Raw genomic sequence first — 17,929 nt, 5'->3', positions numbered from 1 at the left:
TGCTTTTGCAGCCCAATGCAATAAAGTTTCTCACTGTTTTCCTTTTTTCTCCATCTATTTGCCATGAAGTGACGGGACTGGATGCCATGATTTTGTGTTTTGATTGTTGAGTTTTAAGCCAGCTTTTTCAGCTCTCCTCTTTCACTTTCATCAAGAGGCTCTTTAGTTTTTCTTTGCTTCCTGCCATAAGTGTGGTGTCACCTGCATATTTGAGGTTATTGATATTTCTCCCGGAAATCTTGATTCCAGCTTGTGCTTAAACCAGCCCGGCATTTTGCATGATGTACTCTGCATGCAAGTTAAATAAACAGGGTGACAATATACAGTCTTGACATACTCCTTTCCCAGTTTGGAACCAGTCTGTTTTCCATTTCCGGTTCTAACTGTTGCTTCTTGATCTGCATACAGATTTCTCAGGAGGCAGGTAATGCGGTCTGGTATTCCCATCTCTTTCAGAATTTTCCAATTTGTTGTGATCCACACATTCAAAGGCTTTGGTGTAGTCAATAAAGCAGAAGTAGATGGAACTCTCTTGCTTTTTTGTGATCCAACAGATGTTGGTAATTTGATCTCTGGTTCCTCTGCCTTTTCTAAATCCAGCTTGAACTCCTGGAAGTTCGTGGTTCACATACTGTTGAAGCCTGGCTTGGAGAATTTTGAGCTAGCACACTTTGCTAGTGTGTGATATGAGTGCAATCATGTGGTAGTTTGAACATTCTTTGGCATTGCCTTTCTTTGGGATTGGAATGAAAACTGACCTTTTCCAGTCCTGTAGCCACTGCTGAGTTTTCCAAATTTGCTGGCATATTGAGTGCAGCACTTTCACAACATCATGTTTTAGGATTTGAAATAGCTCAGCTGGAATTCCATCCCCTCCACTAGCTTTGTTTGTAGTGATGCTTCCTAATGCTCACTTGACTTCACATTCCAGGATGTCTGGCTCTAGGTGAGTGATCACAGCATCATGGTTATCTGGGTCATTAAGATGTCTTTTGTGTAGTTCTTCTGTGTATTCTTGCCAAGTCTTAATATCTTCTGCTTCTGTTAGGTCCATACCATTTCTGTCCTTTATTGTGTCCATCTTTGTATGAAATGTTCCCTTGGAATCTCTAGTTTTCTTAAAGAGATATCTAGTCTTTCCCATTCTGTTGTTTTCCTCTATTTCTTTGCACTGATCACTGAGGAAGGCTTTATTTTCTCCTCTTGATATTATTTTGAACTCTGCATTTAGGTGGATATATCTTTCCTTTTCTCTTATACCTTTAGCTTCTCTTCTTTTCTCAGATGGGGATGATCTTGATCCCTGCCTCCTGTACAATGTCACAAACCTCTGTTCATAGTTCTTCAGGCATTCTGTCTATCAAATCAAATATCTTGAATCTATTTGTCACTTCCACTGTATAATCATAGGGGGTTTGATATAGGTCATACCTGAATGGTCTCATGGTTTCCCCTACTTTATTAAATTTTTTTTTGAGATGCAATATTTTTATTAGCCTAGTGTAATTAGCTTTCTTTTTTTTAATTTTTATTTTTACTTTATTTTACTTTACAATACTGTATTGGTTTTGCCATACATTGACATGAATCCACCACGGGTGTACATGCATTCCCAAACATGAACCCCCCTCCCACCTCCCTCCCCATAACATCCCTCTGGGTCATCCCCGTGCACCAGCCCCAAGCATGCTGTATCCTGCATCGGACATAGACTGGCGATTCGATTCTTACATGATAGTATACATGTTTCAATGCCATTCTCCCAAATCATCCCACCCTCTCCCTCTCCCTCTGAGTCCAAAAGTCTGCTCTACACATCTGTGTCGTTTTTGCTGTCTTGCATACAGGGTCATCATTGCCATCTTTCTAAATTCCACAAATATGTGTTAGTATACTGTACTGGTGTTTTTCTTTTTGGCTTACTTCACTCTGTATAATCGGCTCCAGTTTCATCCATCTCATCAGAACTGACTCAAATGTATTCTTTTTAATGACTGAGTAATACTCCATTGTGTATATGTACCACAGCTTTCTTATCCATTCATCTGCTGATGGACATCTAGGTTGTTTCCATGTCCTGGCTATTATAAACAGTGCTGCAATGAACATTGGGGTACATGTGTCTCTTTCAATTCTGGTTTCCTCGGTGTGTATGCCCAGCAGTGGGATTGCTGGGTCATAAGGCAGTTCTATTTGCAATTTTTTAAGGAATCTCCACACTGTTCTCCATAGTGGCTGTACTAGTTTACATTCCCACCAACAGTGTAGGAGGGTTCCCTTTTCTCCACACCCTCTCCAGCATTTATTGCTTGCAGACTTTTGGATCGCAGCCATTCTGACTGGTGTGAAGTGGTACCTCATTGTGGTTTTGATTTGCATTTCTCTAATAATGAGTGATGTTGAGCATCATTTCATGTGTTTGTTAGCCATCCGTATGTCTTCTTTGGAGAAATGTCTATTTAGTTCTTTGGCCCATTTTTTGATTGGGTTGTTTATTTTTCTGGAATTGAGCTGCATAAGTTGCTTGTATATTTTTGAGATTAGTTGTTTGTCAGCTGTTTCATTTGCTATTATTTTCTCCCATTCAGAAGGCTGTCTTTTCACCTTGCTTATATTTTCCTTTGTTGTCCAACAACACATTAAAAAAGATCATACACCATGACCAAGTGGGCTTTATCCCAGGGATGCAAGGATTCTTCAATATCCACAAATCAATCAATGTAATTCACCACATTAACAAATTGAAAAATAAAAGCCATATGATTATCTCAATAGATTCAGAGAAGGCCTTTGACAAAATTCAATATCCATTTATGATAATAACTCTCCAGAAAGCAGAAATAGAAGGAACATACCTCAACATAATAAAAGCTATATATGACAAACCCACAGCAAACATTATCCTCAATGGTGAAAAATTGAAAGCATTTCCCCTAAAGTCAGGAACAAGACAAGGGTGCCCACTTTCACTGCTACTATTCAACATAGTTCTGGAAGTTTTGGCCACAGCAATCAGAGCAGAAAAAGAAATAAAAGGAATCCAAATGGGAAAAGAAGAAGTAAAACTCTCACTGTTTGCAGATGACATGATCCTCTACATAGAAAACCCTACTTTATTAAATTTAAGTCTGAATTTTGCAACAAGGAGTTCATGATCTGAGCCACAGTCAGCTCCTGATCTTGTTTTTGCTGTCTACATAGAGCTTTTCCATCTTTGGCTGCAAAGAATATAATCAATCTGATTTCGGTATTGACCATCTGGTGATGTCCATATGTAGAGTTGTCTCTTGTATTGTTGGAAGAGGGTGTTTGCTATGACCAGTGTGTTCTCTTGGCAAAACTCTGTTAGCCTTTGCCCTGCTTCATTCTGTACTCCAAGGCCAAATTTACCTGTTACTCCAGGTATCTCTTGACTTCCTACTTTTGCATTGTAGTCCCCTATGATGAAAAGGATATCTTTTTTTGGTGTTAGTTTTAGAAGGTCTTGTTCTTACAGCATTGGACTTTCCATCTATCACCAGTCACATCCACAACTGGGCGTTGTTTTCACTTTGGCTCCATCTCTTCGTTCTTTCTGGAGTTATTTCTCTGCTCTTCTCCAGTAGCATATTGGGCACCTACCAACCTGGGGAGTTCATCTTTCAGTGTCATATGTTTTTGCCTTTTCATACTGTTTATGGGGTTCTCAAGGCAAGAATACTGAAGTGGTTTGCCATTCTCTTCTCCAGTGGACCACATTTCATCAGAACTCTCCACTATGACCTGTCCATCTTGGGTGGCCCTACAGGACATGGCTCATAGTTTCTTTGAGTTACAGGAGGCTGTGGTCCATGTGATCAGTTTGATTAGTTTTCTGTGATTGTGGTTTTTATTCTGTCTGCCCTCTGATGGATAATGATAAGAGGCTTATGGAAGCTTCCTGATGGGAGAGACTAACTGATTGGGAAACTTGGTCTTCACTTGTCCAAGGCATCTTCCCAACCCAGGGATCAAACCCAGTTCTTCCACATTGCAGGCAGATTCTTTATCAGCTAAGTTACTAGGGGAGCCCCAAGTTTTGTCTTACTCAGCCTTTTTGTTCTATTCAGATCTTCACTTGATTGGATAAGACCCACCCACATTAGTGATGTTTCCTACTTGCTCAGATGCAGACTTAAGACAGGACAAGTATTGGGAATGGCAATTGATATTTCCATAGGGAATATTGAAAATAATTAACATGCATACAGTAAGTAATGCCCCATAAAAGTATTTTATGAAATGTAAAGCCTCAGACAAATGTTAGTGGATATAAGGATATAGAAAACTAAATGAAATTATCTTCTGACTGAGGCTAAGGATTGTGAAGTCATCTACAGAAACAGGTTAATTCAAAGAGCAAGTCAATAAAAATATAAAAAATGAAGCCAGAGTGATAGAGAATAATATAAAAATCAATCATAACATTAAATGTGAACAAGAAAGGTCAACAACTATATTAGACATTGACTCAAAACAAGACATATAAAACTAATATGCATTTACAAATAATTAGATCATGTGAGGCCTATTCTATGAATGCAGAATATACAACTAGGAGTTGTTATTTTGGTATTAAAGAAGGTAAATTTTGCAAACAAATTGATCACCACAATAAAAGATAAATTAAGCAACCCAAACCCTAATGTCGAATTCATGTATAACAGCTATCATACCATATCATATTTTTTTCAAAATAGGTATTTTTTATTAAAAAAACTATACAAACAGGTTTGTTGCTCACAAATTATAATGAAAAATTTTAAACAATTTGTCTCCTGCCTCCAAGAAAGTATGTTTTGCCTGTATAACCTTTTCTGGCAGTGCATTTTGATGGTATAGAAAAAAAACCTCACAAATATTCCATATAACTTTGTTAGAACTTACAGTGAAACAGCAGAATCCAGAATCCTTACATAGCGAATAATGAAAATCTAGTACACTACTAACAAAAAAAAAGTGAAAGTGTAACATGAAAATTAATGTGTTTCAGTCAAAACTGTAAGTAGGTTTTTTCCTTTCTCTTTGAATATATATTAATTTAAAAAATTAATTATTTTTATGAATAAAAATAAATATGAACGAAGAATAAAAAGGGAAATTTATGCTTCAATAAATGAAAGAAACTATGAAAGGATTAAAAATCAGTAGATACTTAATCATCAAAATTGATAAAATATATTTATATTGTTGGCTCAATTAATTGAAAGCATAAATTAGTAATATCACAGATAAAAACATAAAAATATCTTAATTCTAGTGTAATGCCATAGAAAATAACTGAAGAATTTGTCAAAGTTCTACCCCTAAAACAGCCACCAGATTCATAGTGTTTGTGTACAAGTTCTACCAAATCATTAAGGAATAATTTCCATATTATAGAAACTGTTTTAACACATATCAATAAGATAAAAACAGTGATAACCTGTGAGATATGAAGTAAAAACAGAGAGCAGAAAGTTGGGTGAGAAATGTTGAATTCAGTGTTTAATATGCTGAGTTTGAAAAGCCAAATGGACTGTTTGGCTGTATCTAGTGAGATATTAGCTATTTATTCATTTATACCGAAACTTTTTTTGAATGCCTCTTTGTGTCAGGCACTAAATACAAAATGGTCTGTACCCTCAAAATTATTATGTGAAAGAGACAAAGAATTGACCCATATAAACAATGTACTGCTAAAAATGCTAATAATATGGGTCTCCTTTTTGTGTAGTGAGTTGAGGGGAACTTGCAGAGAGGTATTGGGGTGAATTCATCTGGCTTTAGAAATGGTTTTGACATCTGTTAATCATTCGTCTAATGTACCTACAGAATCTGTGAGATAAGAGTCTGATATAAACACCTCACTTAACTAATCTATTGAGAGGAACACAGGACATTATAACTAGTCTCTTTGTCCTCACTTTTAGCAGATCTTTGGGTGTTGCCTAAGGGGCCTGGAATGGAGTGTAACCCTGGAGAAAGCTAAGAAAATTGCAAAAAAAAAAAAAAACAAAACCTATTGTCTTAGTTTGAATTCTTCCAAGACAGATCCTGAGATGAGGCTGCATGTGCACATAGTTTATTTGGGAGATGATCCCAAGAAGTATGGTAAGAGACTGAGAAAATAAGGGGAAGGAAGACATTCAATAAAATGGGAAGCCTGTAGTCAATTGAACTGCTACTCTGGTGGGGTGGGGTGCTCTGAGAGAACAGGGGGAACGTCCTTTAGAATCGATGGTCCTACCAAGCTGGAAGGAAGCTGGGATATTTATCCAGCAACTCTCATCCCTCACTGGTTGAGGCCTGTCTTGTAATGCTACTCTTTGGGGCTGCCCCGGGGGCAGGCAGAGCAGACCCTACAGCCAGACCATGCCTGCAGGCAAGACACAGTGCGTGGTTGGTATAGGAACTCACTGTAGGAGGTTCCCAGAGGTGTTCTGGAGCTACTGACAGCTTCTGAAAGGCCGGTGAAAGATCTCCAGCCCCGGATGATATTCCTCTTTCATTAAGGAAGAGAGTCTAGAGACATGAATGTTGCCAGAATCTCAGTTACGTGAATGGTGGAGACATGGGTGGTGGCAGGATTGAATTTCAACCGAAAACTGCAGTTTACCGAGTGAGTGGGCTACACGCACTCATCTGAGGCACACCTCATACCAGACTCAGGTCAGGAAGACAGATTTCATTCTCTGGCTTTCAAGGGCCTGAATCTCCTGACTCAATGAACCATAACTGAAGGAAGGCCAGAAATAGAATTGATTTGCCCTTGTGTTTTCAGTGCTGAGTCAGTGTCTGACACGTGCCCAGACACTTGATTCGTGTCTGTTGAACTGAATGGTTAGTATTGCTTTGATTAGGAACCAGATGGGGCTCAATCTGCAGAAAGAGGATGGGAAAAGCCCAGAATGACACACTTTACTTAGGGCTACATTCAGGGCTCTGTGGTCAATCAGATTCATGCAAGCAGAAATCTTACCTAGAACTATAATTTGCCAGTAATTAGCAAAGAATATGTGAAAAGAGCCTTGGCAAATCCACATTGCTATCCAGGATGCCCAAATCCATGAGCTTTGGCTTCCTAGTCCCCTTTCCATATCAGAATGTTTGTGCTGGGGAAAAGGAGGAATCTGTGAGTAGTGAAAGTTAGATCAGAAGATTCACTCAGTTCAGGAATCTCTCATTTTTAGACCTTACTACCCATGTAGCCAAAGTGCCTAAGTAACTGACTTCCATTCTCCACTTGGCTCATTTATGCATAAACTGCAGAGTTATTTGCAGTAAACAATCCAAACAGATCACATATACCCTGGGAAATGGACTCCTTATACAAGTACTGGAAGAGTTTAGTTTGTTTTATAGCTAGTAAATTTTTATATTTTATATATATTGGTTGAGATCAAAATGGATTTAGAGATGGCCCCCAAGGAAGAAGGAATCAAGTTACAGACCCATTGTTAAAGTTCTCTTCCCTACTATGGATCTAGAATTCTTCAGTATAGTTTAAGGATACAGACTATGTTATAGAATAATTTTATAGTTAGATTAATTTTCTGTTTGAACTTAGTAGTTACTATCCTAGTGAAAATCAAGTTTGATGAAAGCAATAACTTCATGTGCTTTGTTCACCAATGTATCTTTACCAGGGTTGACAACAGATCTCAACAAAAGTTTGTTGAGTGAATACATGAATGAACCCAGGTATTTTTTATGGTCTATCTTTATAGTTTATCACATTACTTCAGAGATGCCAAGAAGTCATATAAGAAAGTATTAATTTAAACTAAAAATCAAATATCTGCATAATTTATTTAAAAGTAAAGAATAATGGAAAACAGAGGAATTATTGCCTTAAAAACAGAAAATTTTGAAGTTGTTTTTTGAAATAACCCTCCAAAAAACATAAGGTTACATCTAAAAAGGGATAGAAAATATGTCCTATTTTTTAAAAGGAGCCAATTATCTGCTAAGACTGTCTTAGCGGATAAAAGAAATTACAAGGCAGTAAGCTGGTGCAGGAAAATCTCAGGGTATAAAATGAATTCACAAGCATTTCACACTGATCTGTTAATGAAAGACAGCTGGAAGATGCAATGAATACAGAATCTAGTCACAATAACTTTAAAATAATTTTGTGTTAATATAATTCAGGGCACATGGAATTTATTACAGGATATAATTAAAATTATGGGAGATTGAAGAAAGATGTACAAATAAGGTAATACAGCTTAGCTAAAATGGAGATGGTAGTTTCTCTAGGGTATTTTATAGATTTAAAGTAATCTAATACCTTTGTAGGTTTATTAATACATGTTGAAAGTAGTGATTTTCATCTGGAAGAATACATCTCTAATAAACATTTAAAAATGTAATGATGGTGGGTGGTCTCCATCAGATTTAATGAATTTGTTCAAACTTCAGAATTCTAACTAGACACATATGAGAACTGATTGGTACCGACTTAGCTATAAAACCACTGAAAGTGGAATAGAGCTTCCTGAAAAATACTCAAATCACTATATTTATTAGGGTGGGGTATTCGAAAGATTCTGAATCAGGACAAGAAGCATGGTTCTTGTCATGGCTCAGTGGTGCATTGTTGGTGTTAACTTTGGGCATTTTACTTAGTATTTATGAATTCATGTTTTTCATTTGCAAAATGAGGAATTTCTGCTTTCTCTCAAAGAGCTTTTGTTATTGTATGAGATTGTGATATGCATCATAAGCCACCATATAATTTATGTACTTATGTAACTTGTAAGAAATATATATATATTTGAAAAGCTAGAAGCAACTGAGCTATGGGAAAAAGAACACAAAGTTAACATATCTGGTTGGGAAAACTGGAAGGCAATATGGGGACTCATCAACAAAAACACATGCCAAATCTCAGACTGTACATTATAGTATTTTCTATTTGTAATGAAGGATTAATGTAAAATAATACATATAAAGGTAGAAAATTCCTTATCATATCTGAATACTATTCAGACATGCATTTCTGATTATTGAAGAAATGGATACTTTGATTACAGAACAACTTAAATATATAAAACTAAGTAGTTTTCACTCTTAAAAATGTAAGACAGCAGCTGCAAAGGGAAAGAAGCAGAACAGTATGTATCCAACATACCTGGTAAATTCTCTTAATATGGATAACCATTCATAAAATTCTCCCCCTGCTAATAAATGGATATGAGAAGCCAATTTGAATATGAGAAAATCATCCCATGGAACTAGAAATGCTCAGCTTTAGTAGTAATTAGAATGCAAATTTAAACACTTCAGGAACATCATATAGACATTAAATTTAAATTATCAGAAGAAAAATGTCAATATAATCAGTGTTAGTGGAGCACTGAAAAAATTCTGCTTTTAAATGATAGTAAGATGCACATCTCTTAACATTTTAATTTCTTGAAATAAGGATGTCTCCTATGATAAATGTCTTTGTAACAGTGAGTCACCATTGAATTGGCAGCTTTTTTTTTTTTTACTTTCTAAGTCCTATAGAAAACAATGGTGTGCTTTACAACTGATGGTATCTTAGATTTGATTAAATACGGTAGGCATTGCCACCTGCACTTTACACTGATTTTTGTCTGTGGGGAACAGCCTGGCAATCTATTACAAGATTCATGATACTTTGACTTGATATATGTACTTTGGGGAACAAAAACAGATGAAAAACCTCAAATTAAGAAAGAATTAAATTGTGTACTAGTTGGATAAAAACGCCCACTAGTGTTGGAATGACAAAATCTCTGTCCACTAATACAAACAATGATGCACAGACATTAAAGTGATAAGCATCAAGTTGATCCATGGAAATGTGTTGACTAATCACTCAAATTAAAAAAAAATTAAAAAGTATATAAACATCAGTTAAACATAGTAAAAGTAATTTATATGTGTAACACAAGTAACAGAAATTGTAGAAATGAAATGTAATGTTCATAAGATTTCTTTCTTTTAAGTCAATTGAATTCATAAAAATGGATTTTTACCAGATAGCTCTAGGGAAGCAAGGCTATTTCTTTTAATATATCCACGAAGCTATTTAATTTTTTTCTTAATATGGAAAAAGACAGTACTTGAATGTTTCTGTATTTCTCTGGAGTTTAACTATTCAATTTAGAAACTCTAATATAGAAACAAATCTCTAAACTTAAAACACGTTGCACAATGCATTCCAGTGACAAAAGTTTAGTCTATATCTTCCTCTGCTTCAGTTTTGGAAGAAATCTAAAAATTACTTTGATTAAATAGTTAAAGTTGAGCAGTTTTTTCTTCCTAATGTAGTTAAGGCTAAAAATCATGTTTAAAACATCTCCAAACTCTCTTTTTGGATCTGAGGCAAATGGCAGAATTTATCATTTTTGGAGAGTTTTAATACCATGATAACTACTTTAGAACCCTAATGGATCCTCCAGAATTGTGCCTGGAGATCATTTTCATGTCTGAAATAGCAGGTATCAAGGATAATTTGGCTGGGGTAACTCTGACAAGTTCTCATAACAAATACCCTGATTACTAAAATAGTATATTTTTTTAGAAGCCCATTTATTGAACTGGGCCTGTTATCTGCAGGTAATTTATAATACGATGAATTACTTTACCTATATTAGGTGTATAGTTCTCAGAAGTTAGATTTTAAAATAGTTGTATGATTAGAATAAGAGAGCCCTAATGGATGAAATTATGTTTTAGTCAACAATGGTGATCTCAGAGAAAGAACCTGGAAATATTGTGTAGGAAAAAAGATAGGTATATTTGGCTCGATAATGGAATAGGTCCTTTCTGAATTTAAGAAGATGCTAACAATGTAGCAGTTTTCATATTGGGGCTGGACCACACTGAAGAGTATTTCTGTGTTTACTTGTTGTTTGTGCTGCTTGGTTGGGGGGAGGAGAGTGCTTATGCCTGGCCACAAATATTTGTCATCCATCCATCCATCTGTCCCTTCCAAATAGCATTTACTGGGCTTGTGCTTATTCTAGCTAAATGCTGGGGATAAAAATTAATAAAAGATGGTGGCTTGCTATCAGTGTAGTTCAACAGGAAGTGTTCAGGGAGGCAAGAACCAAGCATAGATGATACACAGAGGATGGAACAAATATGGACTATCTCTAACAGGATCCCTTTGTACAAACCAAGAACAGTACTATTTTTTATAGAGATCTGCCCTCTTGATTCTTCCACCAATTTGGTATCATGGAATTTCATTGTCTTCTTGAAATATTGTCCTCACTTTGCTCTGTCTACATAGACCTGTGATTCCAAGTCCAGTTAGATTATATCTTTCCTTGAAGCTTCCTGTATGTCTGTGCTAAGTGCTATTTTGTTGCTCTGGTGCAATATGGGGAAAACTTTCCTAGATTTGTGTTGGTTACATAGACTGAGTACTTACTGACAAATGCTAATATTTATTGATTATTCCAGTCATGTTGGGCCCAGATGTCCATTTCTACCCAAAATGAAGAACTCTCTTTCCATATTGTATGTGGATTGTGAATATAGTCAGAATATTTTCTCATTCAAAAACAGAAATATTATTTGACAGAGTCTGTCATTTAGTCAAAATATCAAAATTTCAGTCTCCTTTATAAAATTTAGTTTTTGCCTGGGGTTCACTCCCAAGAATTTTGTAGCTCTCATCTTTTCTCAGTAAATTGATTCAACAGCTGGAGGCAATGGTTTACATGTCACTTCTGATGAAATATTTTCCATTTCCTAATTGCTTAATGAATATTTTGTCGAGTGAGTGAATGAAAGTTTGATACCATGTGAAAGGAAGTAATGAAAAAATTGGAGAGAGAGAGAGAGAGAGAGAGAGAGAGAGAGAGAGAGAGAGAGAGAGTGTGTGTGTGTGTGTATTCCAGTAAATCTGTCATCTTAGTTGTACACGTTCAGTAGAGCATTTATTCTCTGCTGGGAGCATGAACCTGCTGGAGTGTCTGATGTGGAAAAGGACAGATGACCCACACTAAGTCTCCTTCCTTGGTGAAGAATTCTATTTCCTCGTTGGTTCCCAGCACAAGCAAAACTTTCTCTCGCTCTGGCCTTGCCTAACTGTGTGAGTCTCAGGCAGTTTCAGTCTTGGTAAGATTGTGACTCTGACAACTCTGTAATGAGGGATGCCTCTACCTCTGAGCCCCTGCAAATAATGATGACAACTGTAGTGTATTCAGTAAGGTAATGCCAGCTGCTGGAAGAGAAACCTCCTGCTCTCAGTCCCTTAACACAATAAAAATGTATTTCTCATTCACGATGCTGCTCATGAGCAGGCAGCTGAACTTCCATGACGGTGCTGATACTTGTGCTTCCATCATGTTCTGTTCTTAGCTTCCAAGGCCATGCAGGAAAAAGGACAGAGCAGGAAAGATGATGTGTGGGATGGCTTTTAAGGGCTAAGCTTGGAAGTGGCCTAATGTCTCATTTGCTCACCTGTTATTGGATAAAAAATCAATCAAAGGCTGCACCCACCTCTAACGACAGTTAGGAAACAGTCTAGGTGGGTATCTAGGAAGAAGAAATGGATGGTCAACTCACCATTTCTTTTAGGCATGGGACACATTTTTTCCAACTCAGGTCCAGGGTAAATCATAAACAGTTCAGCCTCTGCAAAAAGAACCTGAATTTAGATCTAGACTTCTGGCTCAGTGAGATTGCTCCCTCATACTCAAAAAGCATGTTGTTGCTGCTGCTGTTGTTGTTCAGCCTCTAACTTATGTCTGACTCTTTGTAGCCCCACGAGCTGCAGCACACCAGGGTGTCCTCCACTATCTCTCAGAGTTTGCTCAACTTGATGTCTGTTGAGTGAGTGATACTATCTAACCAGCTCATCCTCTGTTGTCTCCTTCTCTTGCTCTCGATCTTTCTCAGCATCAGGGTCTTTTCCAACAAGTCAGCTCTTTGCATCAGATAGTTAAAGTATTGGAGCTTCAGCTTCACCATTCAACATCAGTCCTTCCAGTGAATACTCAGGGTTGATTTCCTTTAGGATTGACTGGTTTGAACTCCTTGCAGTCCAAGGGGCTCTCAAGAGTCTTCCCAGCATGACAGTGAGAAAGCATCAATTCTTCAGTGCTCAGCCTTCTTTATGATCCAACTCTCACATCCTGTGATTGCATGGCAAGGGTTAAAGATTGTCATTTGCTGGTGAGTAGTATGAGAGGCAATCAGAACTATTTTGAAAATCAGGCTTCCAGGAAATAGAGCTTGGTTGAGAAATGTGATAGCATTTCCCTATCTCATAACAGAGTGCCCGAGAGGCAATTCTTCCCAGCTTGCATCAATAGGGTAGTTCTCTATGAATTAATATTTAGTTAGTGCCTCTTTTATACAGTGGTTGCTTTCAGCTTATTGCCTCACTATCTTTGCATTATCTCATTGCCCGTCAAGACCTTTTAAACTATAACATATTGTGGTTAAGTTTTTGTTTTAATTGACTGTTATTAATTTGTTCCTCTTTACTGTCTTGTAAACATGGTTGCTTAATTCTGTGCATTATGTATATGATAAAAATACCAATACCGTGTACCTTACAGATAAAATAAATCACCAATAGGTTTTTTAAAGGCCTTAAAGTAAATACATATGGATTTTTAAGTTGGATGATGTGAAACATGGGGGAAATGGCTTTATAGGCCATTGGCCAAGGCTTTCCAATTTGATTAATACATTAATCTACTATTATTGTGGAACACACATTACATATAGGCCTGGTATAGTAGAATTTCACTTTTAGAAGAACGACTATGTAATTCCTGTGTACAACAGAAAGTTTTATGCAACCTGGATTGTTGTGTAATGCCTAATGTCAAAGCCTCTTGGCACAATTTTGCTCTCAGTGTTTGGAACTTATTCCCCTTCTCAGTACACACATCAAAATGATTCTTCTATGACAGAAAATAAAGTAGAAGTGACATGGAGTTGAAGGGTTTTTTTTTTTTTTCACATAACAGGACAGAAAATAAATTCTTAGATTAAATGATTATGAGGTTTCCAGTTAGGTTCCTAAATTATGAGTAAAATATAAATAGCCAGAAATGATATATACAGAGAAAAAATATACATATATATAGAGAGAGGAAGGGAGGGAGGCAGATAACACGAAGGCTTGTAGTCATGGCTTCATTTCTTCTTCCTAAGGTTTGAAAGGAAGTAGCTATTCAGAAACTGGGGTCAAAGAATAGGTCATACTGTGATGGTGACCATTTTCCTTGCTGAGAATAATTACTCAGAGTGAGCAGGAAGTGTCAGAAAATCTGTTGCTCAGAAATATCCTAGGCCCTTTGATTGGAAGATCATGGAGGCTTAAGCAGGCTTGCCCATCACACCTTCTTCGTCCAAGTAGACTCTGAATTTCAACTTCCTCAATCATGTAATCTGTAGGAATTTGGATGATACATTGACTGCTCAGTCCCTCAGTCATGTCTGACTCTTTGTGGTCCCATGGACTGTAGCCTGTCAGGCTCCTCTGTTCACGGGATTCTCCAGGCAGGAACTAGGTTCTTGGAAGTTAGGAAGGGAAGCATCTATATGCATATGGCACACATCTACGTGCTTTTCCGAAAGCTCCAGTCAGGAGGAAGGTAAACAGGAAAGAGTGAGGGTAAAAGAAAGAAAAAGCCCAGAGTATCCAAAAAATATTGCCCTACTTCTCCTGATAATTTCCTTTCCCAGGAGGTGGTGAAGAGATAGGGGAGTGCCATGCTTGGCTTTTGTTTAACTAGTGGTCCAGAGATAGTTGGTGATACATAGGGAATGGGGCATTTGAGGCTACAAGATTGAACGTGGGGTCTGAAAATTCGTCAGCATGGTTAGACAAGGAAAGATGATTTCTAAAAACAAGGAAATAACATAAAACTTGTACAGAAACTTGAAAGGGGAATATGGATCAAAGGCATTGCAAAGCTCTGAAAACTGCATTTTCAATTTCATGATTATGTTTCCTTCAGGGAAGAAAAGAGGGAAGGGATATTTTAAGAAGCTAATGTTAATACCCGTAAATTTTGTCTAAGTGCATGTTAAAAAACTGTGTTCATCAATGTATATATTTTTAAAATTTTTGTTTATTTGTTTTAATTGGAGGAGAGTCACTTCACAACACTATGGCGGCCCCTGCCACACATCAACACAAATCAGTACCTTTTTTATCATAAAACAATCTCAAACTTTCAGAAAAGTTGCAAGTTCAGTACAAAGAACCTTTTTTTTTCTAGAATCCTTTGAGAGTATATTGACAGCATGATGTTCTAACCTTCCTGAACACTTAAATACAAATTTCCTAAAGACAAAGATATTCTCCTACATATCTACTATACAACCATTAAAATGATGAAATCAACACTATTAACACTGACATGTTACTACCATCTAATGCTTAGACCTCATTCACGTTTCACCAGTTGTCCCAATGTTTTTAATAGCAAAAAAGATCCAGTACAGAATCATGCAGTGCATTTAATTGCCATATGTTCTTCTTCAGGCTGATGAGCTCAGATTTAAAAAGACATGTTCTAGACTGTGAAAGAATGGATATATGACCAAGGACAAGTTTATGAGTGATATAATCCCAAAGGGAAGAGTAAACCCAGAAACACAAGCAACAAAGTGATTTTTTAAAAGACTTTTTAGTGCATTTTTAAGTTTACAGAAAATTGCAAGTAAGGTAAGGAGACTTCCAATATACCCTCTGTTCTGGCATATGCAAGTATTCTACCATTGTCAACTTGCCAATCACCAGGATACCTTTTATTTACTTATTTTTTAATTAACCAGTGATAAACCTGTATTGACACATCATAATTACCTGGAGTCCATAGTTTACCCAAGAGTTCACCATTGGTGGTATACATTCAATGGGTTTGGACAAATGTATAACGACATGTATCCATTTTAATATCACATTCATCTCTTCCCACCACCCCTGGGAACCACCGATATTTTCATAGTCTTCATAGTTTTGCCTTTTCTGGAATATCATACAGTTAGAATTGTATAAGATATAACCTTCTCACATTTGCTCCTTTCACTTAGTGATCTGCATTTTCGTTTCCACCATGTCTTCTCATGACTTGATAGCTCATTTCTTTTTAGCACTGAATAATATGTCATTGTCTGGATATACTACAGTTTATCTGTTCATCTACTGAAAGACATCTTGGTTGCTTCCAAGTTTGGGCAGTTATGAATAAAGCTGTTTTAAACATCTGGGTGCAGCTTGTTGTGTGGAGATAAACTTTCAACTCTTTTGGGTACATACCAAAGAGTGTTACTGCTGGATTGTATGTTAACGGTATGGTTAGTTGTGTAAGAACTGTCTTCCCCATGCCTGTATTATTTTGCATTTCCACCAGCATTATATCAGAGTTCCTATTGCTCCACATCCTTGCCAGCGTTTGGTGTTGTCAATGTTCCAGATTTTGGCCATGTTAGTAAGTGTGCAGTGGTATCTTGGTGTTGTTTTAATTTACAATTCCCTGATGACATGTGTTATGGAGCATCTTTTCATATGTTTACTTTCCACCTGTGTATCTTCTTTAGTGAAGTGTCTGTTAAGGTCTTTGACCCATTTTTTGAGTAGGTGGTTTTCTTGCAAGTGTTGTTTCTATATTTTGTGTAACAGTTCTTGATCAGATTTGTCTTCTGCAAATACTTTCTCCTGGTCTGTGGCTTGTCATCTTCTTTTAACATCGACTTTCACAGAGCAGAATTTTTTAAGTCTAATAAAGTCTATGCTTATTATTTATTTCTGTCTTGGTTTGTGCCTTTGATGTTGTATCTAAAATGTCATACCAATACCCAGTATCATCTAGGCTTTCTTCTGTGGTACCTTCTAGTAGTTTTGTAGCTTTGCATTTTACATTTAGTTCTATGATCCATTTTGAGTTATTTTTGTGAAGGATGTAAGGTCTGTGGTCCACTGTTTTTTTCTGGTATGTGAGTGTTCAGTTTTTCCAACACTATTTATTGTAGAAACTATCTTTGCCCCTCTGCTCCTATGTCAAAGATCAATTGACTATATTTATGTGGTTTATCTCCAGGCTTTCGATACTCTGGTACAAATACTCTGGGTTTATTTGTTTACACAATGTGTTTAGTTATCTTCTACGCCACATGAATAAAGGGGAACTTCAGAAAGGTGATATAATGATAATCTATGATGTATAGAAAAGAGGGCGCAATACCATTGCAAGTTGGAAAGGGTAACAAAAACTCCATTTAGGGCAGACTGAAACCTCAGATGTAAGAGAAGGTAATTACAGAGTATTTCACAATTTCAAATGAATTAAACTTTGTCCAGATGAATCACCTCTGAGAAACTGTCAAAATATGCATACACTGTATATCATCATTGTTTATTTTGAAGAATTATGTAAAACAGTAGAGAAGCTAAATGAAAGCCTTGATTCTTAAATCAGCACCTACCTGGAGGAAGTTTCTAGTGGAATGCTTCTGAGCACTGTCCACAGTAGTGAAGTGTTCAACATGCTTGTTAAGTATTTCTTGGAGAATATACTTACTCAGTTATTGTTGATCTTGGGATAAATGATATACTACCTGACAAAATGAAGGCATAAGACTTTTTTGATGAGATGGAATGATGGACCAAAATTAACAGTTGAAAGTATAATGAGAGTTATTATCAAGTGATTTTTTAAATAAAGGTGCAAAGGTTACAGACAGGCAAGTGTTGAAAGTTACTCGTAGAATGAACTATGTTGTAATGGATTATATTTGGGGACATCTGTATGACCTCACATTTAGCTTAATATAGATACATATTGATGATTTTGAAATATCTACAGATATATGTAATGCCTCCAGGTGGCTCAGATGGTAAAGAATCTGCCTGCAATGCAGGAGACCTGGGTTCAACCCTTGAGTTGGAAAGATCCCCTGGAGAAGAGGAATGCCTACC

This window comes from Ovis aries, chromosome X (genome assembly GCF_016772045.2).
Source record: "Ovis aries strain OAR_USU_Benz2616 breed Rambouillet chromosome X, ARS-UI_Ramb_v3.0, whole genome shotgun sequence".
Classification (NCBI taxonomy): domain Eukaryota; kingdom Metazoa; phylum Chordata; class Mammalia; order Artiodactyla; family Bovidae; genus Ovis; species Ovis aries.
Note: the sequence above shows the minus strand (reverse complement) of the source record.